The 15,135-nt window shown below is 37.3% G+C and overlaps 1 protein-coding gene across 25 annotated transcripts in view; it reads left to right on the top strand.

Annotated features, from left to right (window-relative positions):
- nrxn3a (neurexin 3a) overlaps positions 1-15,135 on the top strand; it is a 350,095-nt gene that overhangs the window by 51,506 nt on the left and 283,454 nt on the right. The window lies entirely within an intron of this gene.

Below are 15,135 nucleotides of genomic sequence, written 5' to 3' on the forward strand. Positions count from 1 at the left end.
GCAAATGAAGGGGGTTGGAAAATAAATATTAAATTTGGGCTCTGGCACTAAATGCCTGTCTTATCTGGTTCAAGTGGAAAATGATGGGCCAAGCCCCACTGCCCTCCACCGGCATGTCTCCACGGCAACACCAAGGCAGCTGAAAAATGGCACCCAGACATAGATGCCCCTTCATTAAATATCAGCACAGCAGCTGACAGCAGAGATAATGGCCAATAACACTGTATTATGTTGAAAGTAAATGAAATGCTCGTGGGACTGGCTGTCATGCCTCGGGTAAGAATACATACTCACCCAAAGAACAGGCATATATGAGCACTCCTATGAATAACGCTGCCTTTCCACATAACTCACAATCCACGGCTCACAAATAGAGTTAGTGTTCGATTTATGGCTGTATGTTTTAAAAATACAGTGCTATATTATGAATACTTTTGAATCAGACTGTTAATGCACATTTTTTTTACAATTAATTTTAGTTTTAATTATATATATATTTTTCATTATTGATTTAAAAGATTCATTGTGTTTAAAATGGCAGCCAGCATTTTCCTGCTTTCTGTTTCATCGTGATCTGTTGCTTCTCCTTTGTGACGTTAAATTCACTGACATCTGGGATTTTCATTGGTTGCGTGGACTAACAAACGAGTTCTCTTGTGTGTGCAGACATTTCTGATGATTATCTGTCTTCTGTTCCATTGGAGGAATCTCTCCTCTCCTCTTTGGCTCGTCGGATTTCATTTTGAGGTGTATTTTAGCTTCCCTCATGCCTCACCCCCTGTCTTACCCTTGAGATGACAGTATCTTTTTCCTTTGATACTGTGCTTGTTCTAGTTTTTATGTGCTTTTCTTTTGCCTTTTTTCAGTATTAGGATTTTGTTGTAATGGCACTCTGTGCCATTACACCAAATTACAGCGGTAGGAACAGAGCCTTTCAGAGGGAAATGTCACTATAGCTCTGCATTGTATACAGTGAAAAAATTTGACATTTTTAGGGAATGTAGATCCTACAGAAGAGCTCATGTGAAAGAATGTGCGTTTCCTCCAGTGCATATTGAATCCTTGTGATTAATAAATGTGTGTGATGCATCATTAATGGCATCATTACTCCTAAAGCCAACAACATCTTTAATGGTGCAAAAAATGCAGCTTCAGTGCTGCATCTTCAGTTTTTTGCATAGGACATGTTTGATGTCCTTGAAAACAATGACAATCATATCATAAGTCTGTGAATGAAAATTATGCCAAGGTTAATATTGGTACATAACATTAAAGTGCACTAATAAAACAGTCAGCTGTTACTACAACATTTTTTTTTATTTTTTTTTATTTTTTTTTTACATATTTACAGATTTTTTTGATAATCAATTAGTTGGCCAGTTATTTTCATTATATTTGATTAATCGGATAAAAAAAATACTTTTTAGATCCAACAACAGATATTTTAGCAAAATTAATATTTTTGCGGTGAATGTTATTTGTCTCCCTCGCTAATGCATCCCGTCTGTTTGACACGGCATGCGCACTGGCGCTCATTCAGTAAAGTCTGAAGTTTAACGCAGACTGTTTGCACGAGCCTTCATGCAAAATGTAAACACTCGCGTGAATTTGTCACATTTACAGATAAGGATATAACTGTAAAATGAAAGGATATAACCATAAAATTAAATGAAAAAAATTAATTAAAATTTCAGCAAAATTTATCACAGGGATAATTTACAAATTTAAAATTAGGGCTGTAACAGTTCAAATTACTAGAAAAGGACTACTGTCAAATAAAAATAAAGAAAATAAGAACAAATAATCAAACTACAAGCAACAGCATAAATAAATAAATACAATAGAGCAAAGATACAAATAAAATAAACAGTAGTTTTCAGGTACAGAAAACTGAAGTAATCAAATGTAAAACAACCTTGCATATAATCTTCACTGTAGAAATTAAATAAAGTTTAATCATTACTGAAGTTACAAAAGCTATTCAGTCGAGAGCAGTGAGTAATTTCCTTGTCTTTTGTTGTTTGATTAAGGAATATTACGCTGCTGTCACTTTAAGACATAATGCACGGATCCAACATACTGATACTGATACAGGTCTAAGACTGTTCACGTTCACTTAAGACATAACCTACTATGTTTGCTAGGATACTCAACAAGACTGGCATGTTGGCATAATTTTTGAGTGAATTTATCCACCGCAAGACTCGAAAGAGAAATAAATATTTGCGTGCTGTCTGAGATGCAGCTTTTCGTGTGCGTGCTTCGGATGAGTGCACACACAAATCTTCTCACAGCACGTGCACAAGTTCTCTTTCACGTATTCTTGCATTTGAATGTTTAAATTGGCAAGGCTTAAATGAGTTTAGTTTAAACACAGAGAGCAACGTGGGCTGTTCAGACCCGGGTGATGATGGCGTAAATGACCTGTCATATTAGAGCGTATACAGCATTTGCATTGAACAAAGGTTAGGGGAAGCCAAAATGTGTATCCATTGACAGAAACATACATTAGCATATTAAAGATGCGTATGCATCGTCAGATTTGAGATGAACCATGGTGCAAGTGTGTGCCGAACCGCGGGTGGAGAACGTGGTTACACCCCTATTTGAAATATATTCATAGAAAGCAGTTATTTAAAATTTTAATATTTTACAATTTTACTATATTTTTTTTATCTTGTTGAACATAAGAGACTTATTTCAAAAACGTTACAAATCTTACTGATCCCAAACTTTATACATTTTGTATATCTATTTAAATTGCAGTATTAATTATATTATATATTGCGCTTCAAATTAGATCAATTCTGGATTACAGAGTTTCAGGAAACCATGAACCCTTAATGGCTTAACATCAACTACAATAAAAAACATGGTTATTTTTCTGATGTGATGACCATACAACTTGTTGCTTGAAATACATGATCAGTGAATACCTTTACTGCTGTTAGACTGGTAGAGCTTTAATAGCTTTGTCTTCTTCTTCTTCTTCTTCTTCTTCAGATGGTCCCTCAATCCTAGAGCGTCATACCTGTAATTGAAAATATGAGAAAAAAATTAATGAAATACATTTAATGCCAGAGATCAAAAAGAGCTGGCAAATTTAAATTAGCTGGGTATGAAATTGCTTTCCCTGGATTGTGAAAGCAAATGCTTAAACAGTATCCCGAAGCTTTTCAAAAGCGGAATAACAATTTCAATGGAATGGGGAGCAGAAATGCTTGTCATTTCAAGAGCTGATCTGCATGTAGTTTCACTTTGCTGCATTAAACGAGGTAGGAGAGGAGATAATACTCTCATCGCTGACAGATGGGCTGATAGAACATGGCCTTTAACAGACTACATTGTATGTTATCTTTTCATTTCTCATCTCTCATTCTGAGGAAAGGCTTTGCTGGTTTGGGGAAGTTAGTTTAATCTACAACTGTGTGTTTGAAAAGATCTCATGCCTACCAGATTTGAAAGGAAAGTTGCTTAAAACGCTCAAGCCAGAGCTGCGTATAACTGCTTTATGATGTTGTTGATGCTGATTGTGTGTTCTAATGCTTTATACTCTATAAATGTGTATATAAACTGGTGAAAGCATTAAAGTGTTAGTTCACCCAAAAATGAAAAAGATTGTCATCAATTACTCACCCTCATGTCGTTTCAAACCTGTAAGACTTTTGTTCATCTCCACTGACAGTCCACACAACTACCACTTTGACACTTCAAAAAAAGTTCAGATTGAATTTAGGCTTTTATTCACATATAAACTTTGATCAGCGAACATGAACAGAAGCTCAACCGTATAAACCTCACTGGTTCTTGCGGAAGCTCAAACGTGCGTGTAACACATGAGAATGAACCTCGTTGGTTCTTGCGGAAGCTTGAACGTGCTGCATAACACATGAAAATGAACCTCATTGGTTCTTGCAGAAGCTCAAACATGCTGCATAATACACAAGAATGAATCTCATTGGTTCTTGTGGATGCTCAAACGTGCCGCGTAACACAAGAATGAACCTCATTGGTTCTTGCAGAAGCTCAAACATGCTGCGTAATACACAAGAATGAATCTCATTGGTTCTCGCGGATGCTCAAACATGCCGCGTAACACAAGAATGAACCTCACTGGTTCTTGCAGAAGCTCAAACATGCTGCGTAACACATGAGAATGAACCTCATTGGTTCTTGCACATCAAGCAAGCATGCTTGAGCTTCTGTTTACCAGAACTGATGTGTGCGTTGATCAGTGTTTATAAGTGAGTAAAAGCCTAAATTAAATCTGTTCATCATATAAAAGCAATCATGTCTCTTCAGAAAATTTGGACTAAACCTCTCGATTCGTATGGAGTACTTTATGATCTCTTTATGAACTTTTTGAAGTGTCTAAGTGGTAGTTGCATAGCTGTCAATGGAGGGACAGAAAGCTCTCAGATTACATTAAAATATCTTCATTTGTGTTTAGAAGATGAACGAAAGGGTTTGGAATGACATGAGAGTGAGTAAATGATGACAGAATTTTTTGGTGAAGTAACCCTTTAATGTATCTTTTGTAGAACTTAAGTGTGAGCATAATGTCTTTTAAAACTTTTGATTGTAATATGTGTGCTTGCTCTGAGAAAGACCAACAGATGGTCCGATCTGGAATTCCTGTCTCCTTGCACCTGATCCGAGTCCAGAACTCCCTGCTGATTTCACTCCCACTCCTGTCCTAGCTAGGCACGTCACACACCCACAATCAGGCACCATCACACACACTTGCTCCATATACCATAATCATTGCGTCATTCTCACACCACTTTTGATATGACCATCTGTACATCTGCTCTGGTCTTTACAATAACTTGTGAGCTTTGTGACCTATAGTGACAAATCCTGTTTTATATCTTCTTTAAATCCAGACGAATGTGTTAAAGGGTCAAGGCTGAGCAAACAGAACTGGATGTTCACAATTTCTTTTTATCTTGTGCAATGTGTTTTTGTTTGGACTTTCTTTTTCTCTTGTAATTACTGTAAGCAATGACAAATATTATCACGTCAGGCTTTTTGTATCACTCGGCATATACAGGTTATACTTCTTCTACCCAGTGGTTGTACAGGCAGACTGGCACTCAGATACCAGTGGGGAGGCAGACAGACCAAGAGAGAGATGGAGAAAAAGAGAGAGAAAGCTAATAGTAGCAGCTAAAAGCTGCAAAAGGGAGGAGCGAGCCATTGAAGCTGAACATGGACTGCGGCAGGTCTCTCCTCCAGAATGTTCTCTCACACACTTAGATCAGCAAACTGCTCTTTCCAGGAAAAAAGTACACCTGAAACTCTTTATTTGTTTGTTTATTTATTTATTTTTAGCAAATGTTCAGTGAGAGGAGGTAGTTATCACTCAGAAGGAAATTGCTAGTTTGGGACCAAATGTGTGTTTTTAGTTATTAATATAAGTTTGTTTCCTATGTAAGTTGTTTGTTCATAATCACCAGAGTAGCAGGGTATATTGGTTTAGAAAATAATGCAAAATATTGGATACAACTAAAGATCAAAAGTATAAAATATAAATATTAATATTGAATTAAAAGTGGTTGAATTAAAACAATTTTTACTACAATTAAATAAATATCAATTAATCATGTAATGTCAAATAATGACATGACATTGATTAGTTATAATTCAGGCCAGAACCAATTGATTTGTTTAAATCTAGCTGGTAGTTATTAATTTAATATTGTATATTACATTATAAATATATATTATTATATATACTATTAAATTAATACTTTTATTTAGGATGTGTGACAGAACAGACACTAAGCAAGTAATAGCTGCTTAAAGTACAGCTTTGCCATCACATGAATAGATTACATTTTAAGATAATAAAACAGTTATTTTAAATTTCAAGAATGTTTCACAATATTACTGTTTTTACTGTATTTTTGATCAAAATAAATGCAGTTTTGATGAGCATAAGACACTTCTTTCAAAGACAAAAATATCTTACAGACCCCAAAATTGTGTGTGTGGTTTAATATTAATTTTATATTAGTACTGTAAGACATTCATGGAAAGTGGCTGATAATCAAGGTTCAGTACTCTCTATAATCATAACACTTCGATAATATCAATCACTGCAGACCAAGAACACATCTGACTTCATTCTTTTTTTCAAAAGTCCTCTGTGATTTTGAATAATCTGTAAACTTGATGGAAGGGAGCGGACAGTATAAGTGTAATGTGACAGCAGTGGGTGGGTTTGGTCGCAGTTTGGTTTGAGTTGACAATCGGAGGTTGTAATATACGGTTGCAAGAGGCTGGTGAGTCAGCAGCTGTCCGTGACGGGAGTTTGGCCTGGACACCAGGGTCTCTCTAGGCCAGGCCGGGGGACATAGGCCCTGTTTCTCCATCCCTCTTTATTGATTTCCTCCTCAACCGCTGCATGACGGATGCTCGGGCCGCACTGTCTGGAAGCTCCCTCTGGATCTGCAGGGATAGATTAGCCTTAACACTGCCCTCAGTTGACAGATGAAGAGAGAGAGAAAGATTGAGGGAGATTGATTAGCTCTAATTATGTACTCTATTGCAAGAATGTTTTCATGTTTTAAACACTCGAAAAAGATGGCTAGAAGAAGCATCTTTCTTTCTTATAGTGTTTTTGTGCATAACAATTTGATGATATCTATCAAAAACCAGCTCATTCTATAGATCAGACAATGCAGAAATTATCATTTACAGACATTACATTCTTATTTTGTATTTTTGTTTATTTTCATTTTTTTATTTTCTTATTAAGGTTTTTATGCAGAGCAAAATGTGTGTGTAGAAACATTTATCTCAGAAATTGCTAGTAAATTTTACAATTAATTGCAAAAAAATGGTAAGTAACACATTGAATTAAACATGGAATTTTGAAGTTGAAAGTCTGAAATAGTTTTTGTTGTTGTTGTTGTTAAACAAACTCAAATACTTGTAGTTTTATTTACAACTTCATTGTGGGCAAAAATCTAAGTGTGGCAATCCTTTTTTGCTTAAACAGTTTACATTTTTTTTGATCAAATCTTTCATCAAAATAATAATAATAATAATTCCTTACATTTATATAGCACTTTTCTGGGTACTCAAAGCGCTTTACATACGGAAGGGGGAATCTCCTCAACCACTAAAATGTTGTAACTTTCTCAGACTTTTCTCCTGATGCAAACAAGGCAGTTTGGGCCAGGCAAAAAAACTTTTCACAAACTAATCAAATCCTGATGGTTAATAGGTTAAGTCTTGTTGTACTTTATTCCCAGCTGTGTATTCACTTCCTTGAAAATGTCACATTATGAAATATATCAAATGCAAATGACATGAATGACGTGAGTAAATGATGATCTAAATGTTGAACTATCCCTTTAGATATTTGATATAATTCCGGTAATCTTGGCACCTCTGATACATGCGTTATTATTTCCATCTGTGTTTTTCATGGGGTACTGTATTTCTGTGGAGGGCACTATGTGGCAAACGGCAGTTTTGTTCTTAGGATTTGAGAGGCCAATTGGTCAGGAAGTTGCCTGCATCCTCTCACATGTGATTGACAGGTTGAGAGCTCTTACCCTGTAATGGTCTCCTCCCCAAAGCATGCTGGATATAATGGCTTCTCTAACGACACTACTTTTCTCCACTCCTGGGCCTCTGACACTTTTACGCATGAGAACGTCTCTGACCGTACCGCCACCATCCGTCTCTGTGTAGTGGAGGGAAAAAGCATTAGCAGACCATTGCAATTATGATTCGATAACAATCTCTGTCCCCGGTGCCGATTTGACTAATAATGATGTTTTCATTAAGATTTCATAATTCAGCACGTTTACTATCTCGCACACAGCCCATAACCTCCTTTCTGTCGGATTCTCCATTATAGAGGAGATTAAGTACCTTTGCCCCCCCTGAGGATTTTCATTAAAAATCTATACAGATAAGGTTTGTTTTGAAAGGAGTGCTGTGGCGAGACAGAAACTGTGGGAAATGTGCTTCTGTACTCGGGTTTTTGTTCACACTATTATAGGCTATTATATATTATAGAAAGTCTAAAAACAAATACAAAGGAATGAATAAATGGTATTCAGTATTTTAATCTCAGTTGGGTTTTATGCAAGGCCACTACTGATTACCAGTATGCTACATGGCCAACAATATACAGTATATATTGTTATTCTGTTAAAAATTAAAAAATGGCTTTTAAATTTAAGTTTCAATGTATTAAAAAAAGATTAAATATTAAAAATATTAAGCAGCATTTCAACATTTTTAAGATGTAATGTTTCTTGAGCAGCAAGTCAGCATATTAGAATGATTTCTGAAGGACACTGAAGACTGGAGTAATGATGCTGAAAAGTCAGTTTTCCCCATTGCAGGAATATATGACATTTTTAAATATATTAAAATAGAAAACAGTTATTTAAATTGTAGTAATATTTCACAATATTACAGTCTTTACCGGATTTTTGATCAAATGAATGCAGCCTTGGTGAGCATAAAAAGAGTTGAATATATGGAGACTTCAGTGCCTAAGTGCCATCTGAAATTTTCTTACAGAATCTGTGAAAATGTGAATAATTTTAACAAAATAAGAGAGATAATAAAAAATGCATGTTTTTTTTTTTTTTTGTTTGTTTAGTACTGTCCTGAGTAAGATATTTTACATAAAAGTTGTTTACATATAGTCCACAAGACAAAAAAATAGCTGAATTTATTAAAATGACCCAGTTCAAAAGTATGTGAACCATTGATTCTTAATACTGTGTGTGGTTACCTGGATGATCTACGACTGTTTTTTTGTTTTGTGATGGTTGTTCATGAGTCCCTTGTTTGTCCTGAGCAGTTAAACTGAGCTCTGTTCTTCAGAAAAATTCTCCAGGTCTTGTAGATTCTTCAGTTTTCAAGCATTTTTTGCATATTTGACAATTGAAGGACTCAAACACAACTATTAAAAAAGGTTTAAACATTCACTGATGCTCCACAAGGAAACACGATGCATTAAGAGTCAAAGGGTGAAAAAAATTGTCCCAGTTTTTCTTATTTTGTTTAAATATCATTGTTTTTCATTTAGGACTGCCCTTCGGAAGCAACAGAAGATACATGCATGTTTCCTGGAAGAAAAATTAAGTACAATTTACCTTGATATTCAAATTCAAAAGTTTTCACCCCCTCCATTGTCCTCAGTGTGATAAAATGGATCTCAAAATCATACAGTCACTGCTGGAAAGGGTTCAAATATGCAAAAAATGCTTGAAAACTGAAGAATCCGCAGGACCTGGAGTATATTTCTAAAGAACAGAGCTCAGTTTAACTGTTCAGGACAAACAAGGGACTCAAGAACAACCATCTCAAAAAAAAAAAAAAAAAAAAAAATCCTAGATCATCCAGGTAACCACACACAGTATTAAGAATCAATGGAAATCACATACTTTTGAACGGCCATTTGAATAAATTCAGCAAATTTTTTTCTTGTGGACTATATATAAACATTTTTTATGTAAAATATCTTACTCAGGACAGTACTAAACAAAAAATAACATGCATTTTGTATGATCTCTCTTATTTTGTTAAAATTATTCACATTTTCACAGATTCTGCAAGTGGTTCACATACTTTTTCTTGCAATTGTGTATATATATATATATATATATATATATATATATGTGTGTATGTGTGTGTATTATATTATATTATATTATATTATATTGATTCACAGCCCTAATGTCCATGTTTTTTCCTTTTCCTTTTCCTCTTACTGACCCTCATGTGTCCTTCACATCCTCTATTCCACTCACTGTACGATCCCACATCATATCAGCATGGAAAAGTAACTCTTATTAAGTATTCAGATCTTGAGATGATTGTGCGGGGGGACATCTGGCAGTAATGTGGAGCAGTGTCTTTAGTAAAAACAACACTCTGTTTAATTAATAATTGATCAGTACTCTCTCTTGGCACTTTAATGCAGTGGCAGGATCTCAGGGATGCGGTTACCGCTCGAGTCAGTCAGGAGGAGGGAGATAAGGTGGTGAGGAGCTAAATGAGGGCCCGCTCTCTCAGAAATATGCCGCTAACGCTAGCCATGCTCTGGGGAGTAATAATGCATCTGCTGAGGTGTTGGCACAAGACTTCCATGTCAGCATGTAGCGCACAATAACACCCATGTGCTACTAGGGAAAACACTGGACTCTGTTCAGCAGCCTGGATTTTGATTATGTTTCGAGCAGGTGATCTAAGTTGACTACTTACATTGTTGAGAGTTAGCAGTTATGTGCAGGTGTTGCAGGAGGACACAGTGATGCAGGTGAAATATTCACTATATATGATATATATCTTAAACAGAGCTACAGTAAGATCCATGCAGTTATAATTTTTGAACTTGAAACATGATTTGAAGATGATACCACCTGATATATACACCGATCAGGCATAACATTATGACCACTGACAGGTGACATGAATAACACTGATTATTTCTTCATCACAGCACCTGTTAGTGGGTGGGATATATTAGGCAGCAAGTGAACATTTTGTCCTCAAAGTTGATGTGTTAGAAGCAGGAAAAATGGGCAAGCGTAAGGATTTGAGTGAGTTTGACAAGGGCCAAATTGTGATGGCTATTGTGATGGTCTGGAGTGGTCAGTATCTATCAAAAGTGGTCCAAGGAAGGAACAGTGGTGAACCAGCAACAGGGTCATTGATGCACATGGGGAGCGAAGGCTGGCCTGTGTGGTCCGATCCAACAGATGAGCTACTGTAGCTCAAATTGCTCAAGAAGTTGATGCTGGTTCTGATAGAAAGGTGTCAGAATACACAATGCATTGCAGTTTGTTGTGTATGGGGCTTCATAGCCGCAGAACAGTCAGGGTGCCCATGTTGACCCCTGTCCACCACCGAAAGTGCCAACAGTGGGCACGTGAGCATCAGAACTGGACCACGGAGCAATGGAAGAAGGTGGTCTGGTCTAATGAATCACATTTTCTTTTACATCACGTGGATGGCTGGGTGCGTGTGTGTCGCTTACCTGGGGAACACATGGCACCAGGATGCACTATGGGAAGAAGGCAAGCTGGCGGAGGCAGTGTGATGCTTTGGGCAATGTTCTTCTGGGAAACCTTGGGTCCTGCCATCCATGTGGATGTTACTTTGACACGTACCACCTACCTAAGCATTGTTGCAGACCATGTACACCCTTTCATGGAAACGGTATTTCCTGGTGGCTGTGGCCTCTTTCAGCAGGATAATGCGCCCTGCCACAAAGCAAAAATGGTTCAGGAATGGTTTGAGGAGCACAACAACGAGTTTGAGGTGTTGACTTGGCCTCCAAATTCCCCAGATCTCAACACAATCGAGCATCTGTGGGATGTACTGAACAAGCAAGTCCGATCCATGAAGGCCCCACCTCCTTGAGCCTTTTTGGTACGGTCCAGTAATCTCCGCAGGCTAAACTCTTTGTTACGGCCTAGCCAAATATTAATGGACTTGAGAATCTCTTCAGCAGTGTGAGATTTGCACTATGAGTATCCAAGTACATCTAACTGCCAGTTTTTGACACATGGATGAGACACCACCCTCTGCTGTTGGACAAATCTCTTTCCCACTATCCATTCAGTCATCTTCCATTAATCTGTTTCTTTCAGCCTTGTAATGAGCAATATAATCTGAATCATCTCTCTGACTGCACAGAAGGGCTGTTTTTGGTGTTCACCAGCTGCATCAGGGTCCCATGTGCTTTTAACATGTTCCACCGTCAGTCAGTTTCCCCCATTCTTAACCAAGAGATTATTACCATCTGAAGTGTATCACAGCTGGGCACCAGCACCAGCCCTGATGAGAAAAATCTGCTCAGCAACCCTGCAGTCCGCTCATGCTCCCTTTAGTCCAGTGCAAAACAGGTCAAGATGTCTTTACCTGGTCAGTTAAAACACATACTACATCCACTAATGCTGATTACTGAGGTGGAGCATAGAATTGGATGTGTGAGTGTTTTGTCAACATTTAGCCAGAGAATATATCGACCCCACGGTGGCCCAAGTGAAGCACTGATAAATCAATGATGCCATTAGTGCTGAGGTCCTTTTCTGGACTCCTGATGTAAATGATGTCCAGTGTTGTTTTGGAGGAACTTTCTATTAGATATGTGTATTTTTGCCTGCTCCAAGCCACACCACCATAGCTTGGTGATTAATGGACTGGGGACCACAGGGACCAGGAGTGAACTTATTTCCATAAATGTGGATGCAGTAGATTATCTGCTCTGAATTACAATGTCCAATGCGAACTTAGTATGCAATCACTAAAACCTCATTTAAAGTCAACTTGATATCGAAACTCCACTTTTACTTTATCAATACAAAATTCAGTACATATTAAAGAAGTTTGTACCTGTAATCTTTCATCTTCCACCTCTGAAATGACTGTTCCGCTGCTGTCACTTATTTTTCAGCTCTTCCCCTTTAACCACCTGCAATATAGAGACAATTTTTCTCAATCCAATCAAATCATAATGGATAAATTCAAGTCGTGCCCTACATTTTTTTTCTTGTTGAATAATCCGTTTCACTTTGAAATGTCACCTTACCACAGTAAATTGGCTAACCGCCCATTATAGGGCTGGACATTATGACCTAAAATCTAAATCTTGATTAATTAAACATTTTACCTCGATTACGATTAATGAACGATTATTTTGTTTTTGTTCGTTTTTTTTTTTTTTTTGGGCCCTCATAGTTCACTGACAAGGTTTGTACTGTACATATGCTTGACTATTAAAGGTGGGATATTTTTTCCTAATGAAAGAGTGCTCCGACATAGCTCACTTTCAGCAGTTATTTTATCTATGGTTCGTAACCTGTGGTATCGTTTCTTACAGATTTCTGCTCGTTGTAAATCAGATACAGATAAATTAGCACAGTATCAGTACATTTATTTGAATGCATTAATGAGAGAGCGATTGCGTGTGTGAATTAGTCATACTGTCTCTCTATTAATTGTGAAGCTGTGGGTTGTAAGTAGTTACTTCAAAAGTAGAAAAATATATGCTATAACTTTTGAGTTTCTAAGATACTTTAGTGATAAATCAGAGGACAGTGTTGACAATGAGTTTCTGCACTTCTCTCTGTGGGTGCAATCTTCACTTGATGTGCAGCTGCTGTTTTTAAGAATGTTCCTGTGCCACAGTGCATCAGCGCAGTAGCTCAATATAATGATACACATTCAATGGTCTAAAATCTCTTGAATATCCAAACTGGCAAGCCTTTAAACACATACCATTGACAAAGTTTAGTGAAGACGCAAGTGAAAGTGATCTCACTTCGAGGCTCGCCGCTTGCACGCTGTCTGTATGTGTCCATTTGAGTTTGCCTCCATTTTGCTTCCATGCCGCTGACTGGATGGGGCGGAGTCACGTGACTACACACGCGGTAGTACTGTATGTTTTTAAGGGAAAAGTTTTAACAGGATTAAAAAATAAATAAATAACGAACATTGGAAAATGATGTCAGTTAGAGGTTCTGAATTTCGGTTTCGATTACTTTTCAATTAATCGTCCAGCCCTAGAGCATTATGATGCTGACTTTAAATAATGTTATTAGGAAACACTCAGTTTTATGTTTCATTGTATTTTTAAATAGGGGTGTGCGATATGCATTGTCTATGATAAAACTGTAATTGTTTTAACAGTGTCATAGTATGACTTATGCCAGGGTGGCCCATGGGCCAAACCCGGCCTGCCAATCATCTTCATCCAGCCCGCGGCACCCCAATCTCCCTCCTCTTTTCCTGGCGGTGCGGCTAAATTTGGTTAGATACGTGGCGCCTGCAGCTGTACGGCTATATATGCACTGTTCATACGCTACTCCAACTGACCTGAGAAACGTTTTCCGTGTGAATATTTCAGCAGTTATTATGTGTGTTTCGTATTTCTGTCAACTGAACCAGCGATACCTATCATTTGTGAATTAATCATTCTTTTGTCTCGATTCTTTCTTTTCCGTGAATTGGCCAAACACGCTTGCATAACGATCTGAAACGATTTGGATTCGTTCTGACCGCTCTGTCACTGAATCATCTGAAGTTGTTTCTCGGACAGTAACAACAAATACAGAACAAATAGCGCTGTTTTCATGTGTTTCACTAGTTAACTTTGAACTACGCAGCACGGCCCAGTGGATAACGGTACAAAAGCTTAAAGAAGCTGCGTTTATTCTCCGTCATCATTATTAAACAGCATTGCGACATCTAGTGAGAAGCGTTTCAATTCGACACACACCTCTCGGTTACAAACCACAAAACACTCGATGATTAAATTGGATGAAACAGCCTCAACATTCCCAACAAGACTGATGAGGAAAACAGAAGAAACGTGCCATGAATGAAGATTTTCAAATCCTAAAATCACCACCCTTACAAACATTTACCATGAATGAACTGTAGTAAATTACCATGGTTTGTGGAAATGTGGAATATTTATATTGAAAACTATGTTATAGCCATTTATATTGCAATATATTTATTAGGTGGGTAGGGGAATATATAATTCATGTCCTTGTTAAGGTGTAGTTTGTACCTGCGTTTAGGCGTTTTTTATAGGCCTATATAACATATCATAATATAATATCATTTGACAGTGGTAGCGAGTAGCCATGTATGGTTTTACCTATGGTTACCTAGTCTCACTGTAAGAATATTTTCATTTAAGCCTAATAATTAATAAAATAATTTTTACCAATAAGACCCCCCCGGCCCACCTCAACTGTTTGATTTGATAATCCGGCCCTTGAATGAAACTACTTGAAGAGCCCTGACTTATGCAATTGTAACTGCAGTGTATAGACATTGTTGCCACCTCTGAGCCGCATTTAACAGTCCGTGTAAAAACATCTAAATGCCACTTCAGATGCAACTTCTGTGTCATCTAAGGAGGATCTTACTGATCAGGCATATTGTCATAGTTTGAGAAGCTTAAACAGAGTTGATTTTGAGGGATTGGAGGACCACAGCTTTCGTATTATGACTCAGATGTGCTATGCAAACACAGAACATTATACTTCAACAAGAGAAACGGTCTCACTGATGATCTCATCATACTTATATCTTTAAATGCACAGCCTCTTCATATGTTCTGCTGCCCACACTGCCTTA

This window comes from Ctenopharyngodon idella, chromosome 17 (genome assembly GCF_019924925.1).
Source record: "Ctenopharyngodon idella isolate HZGC_01 chromosome 17, HZGC01, whole genome shotgun sequence".
In the NCBI taxonomy this organism is placed as follows: Eukaryota; Metazoa; Chordata; class Actinopteri; order Cypriniformes; family Xenocyprididae; genus Ctenopharyngodon; species Ctenopharyngodon idella.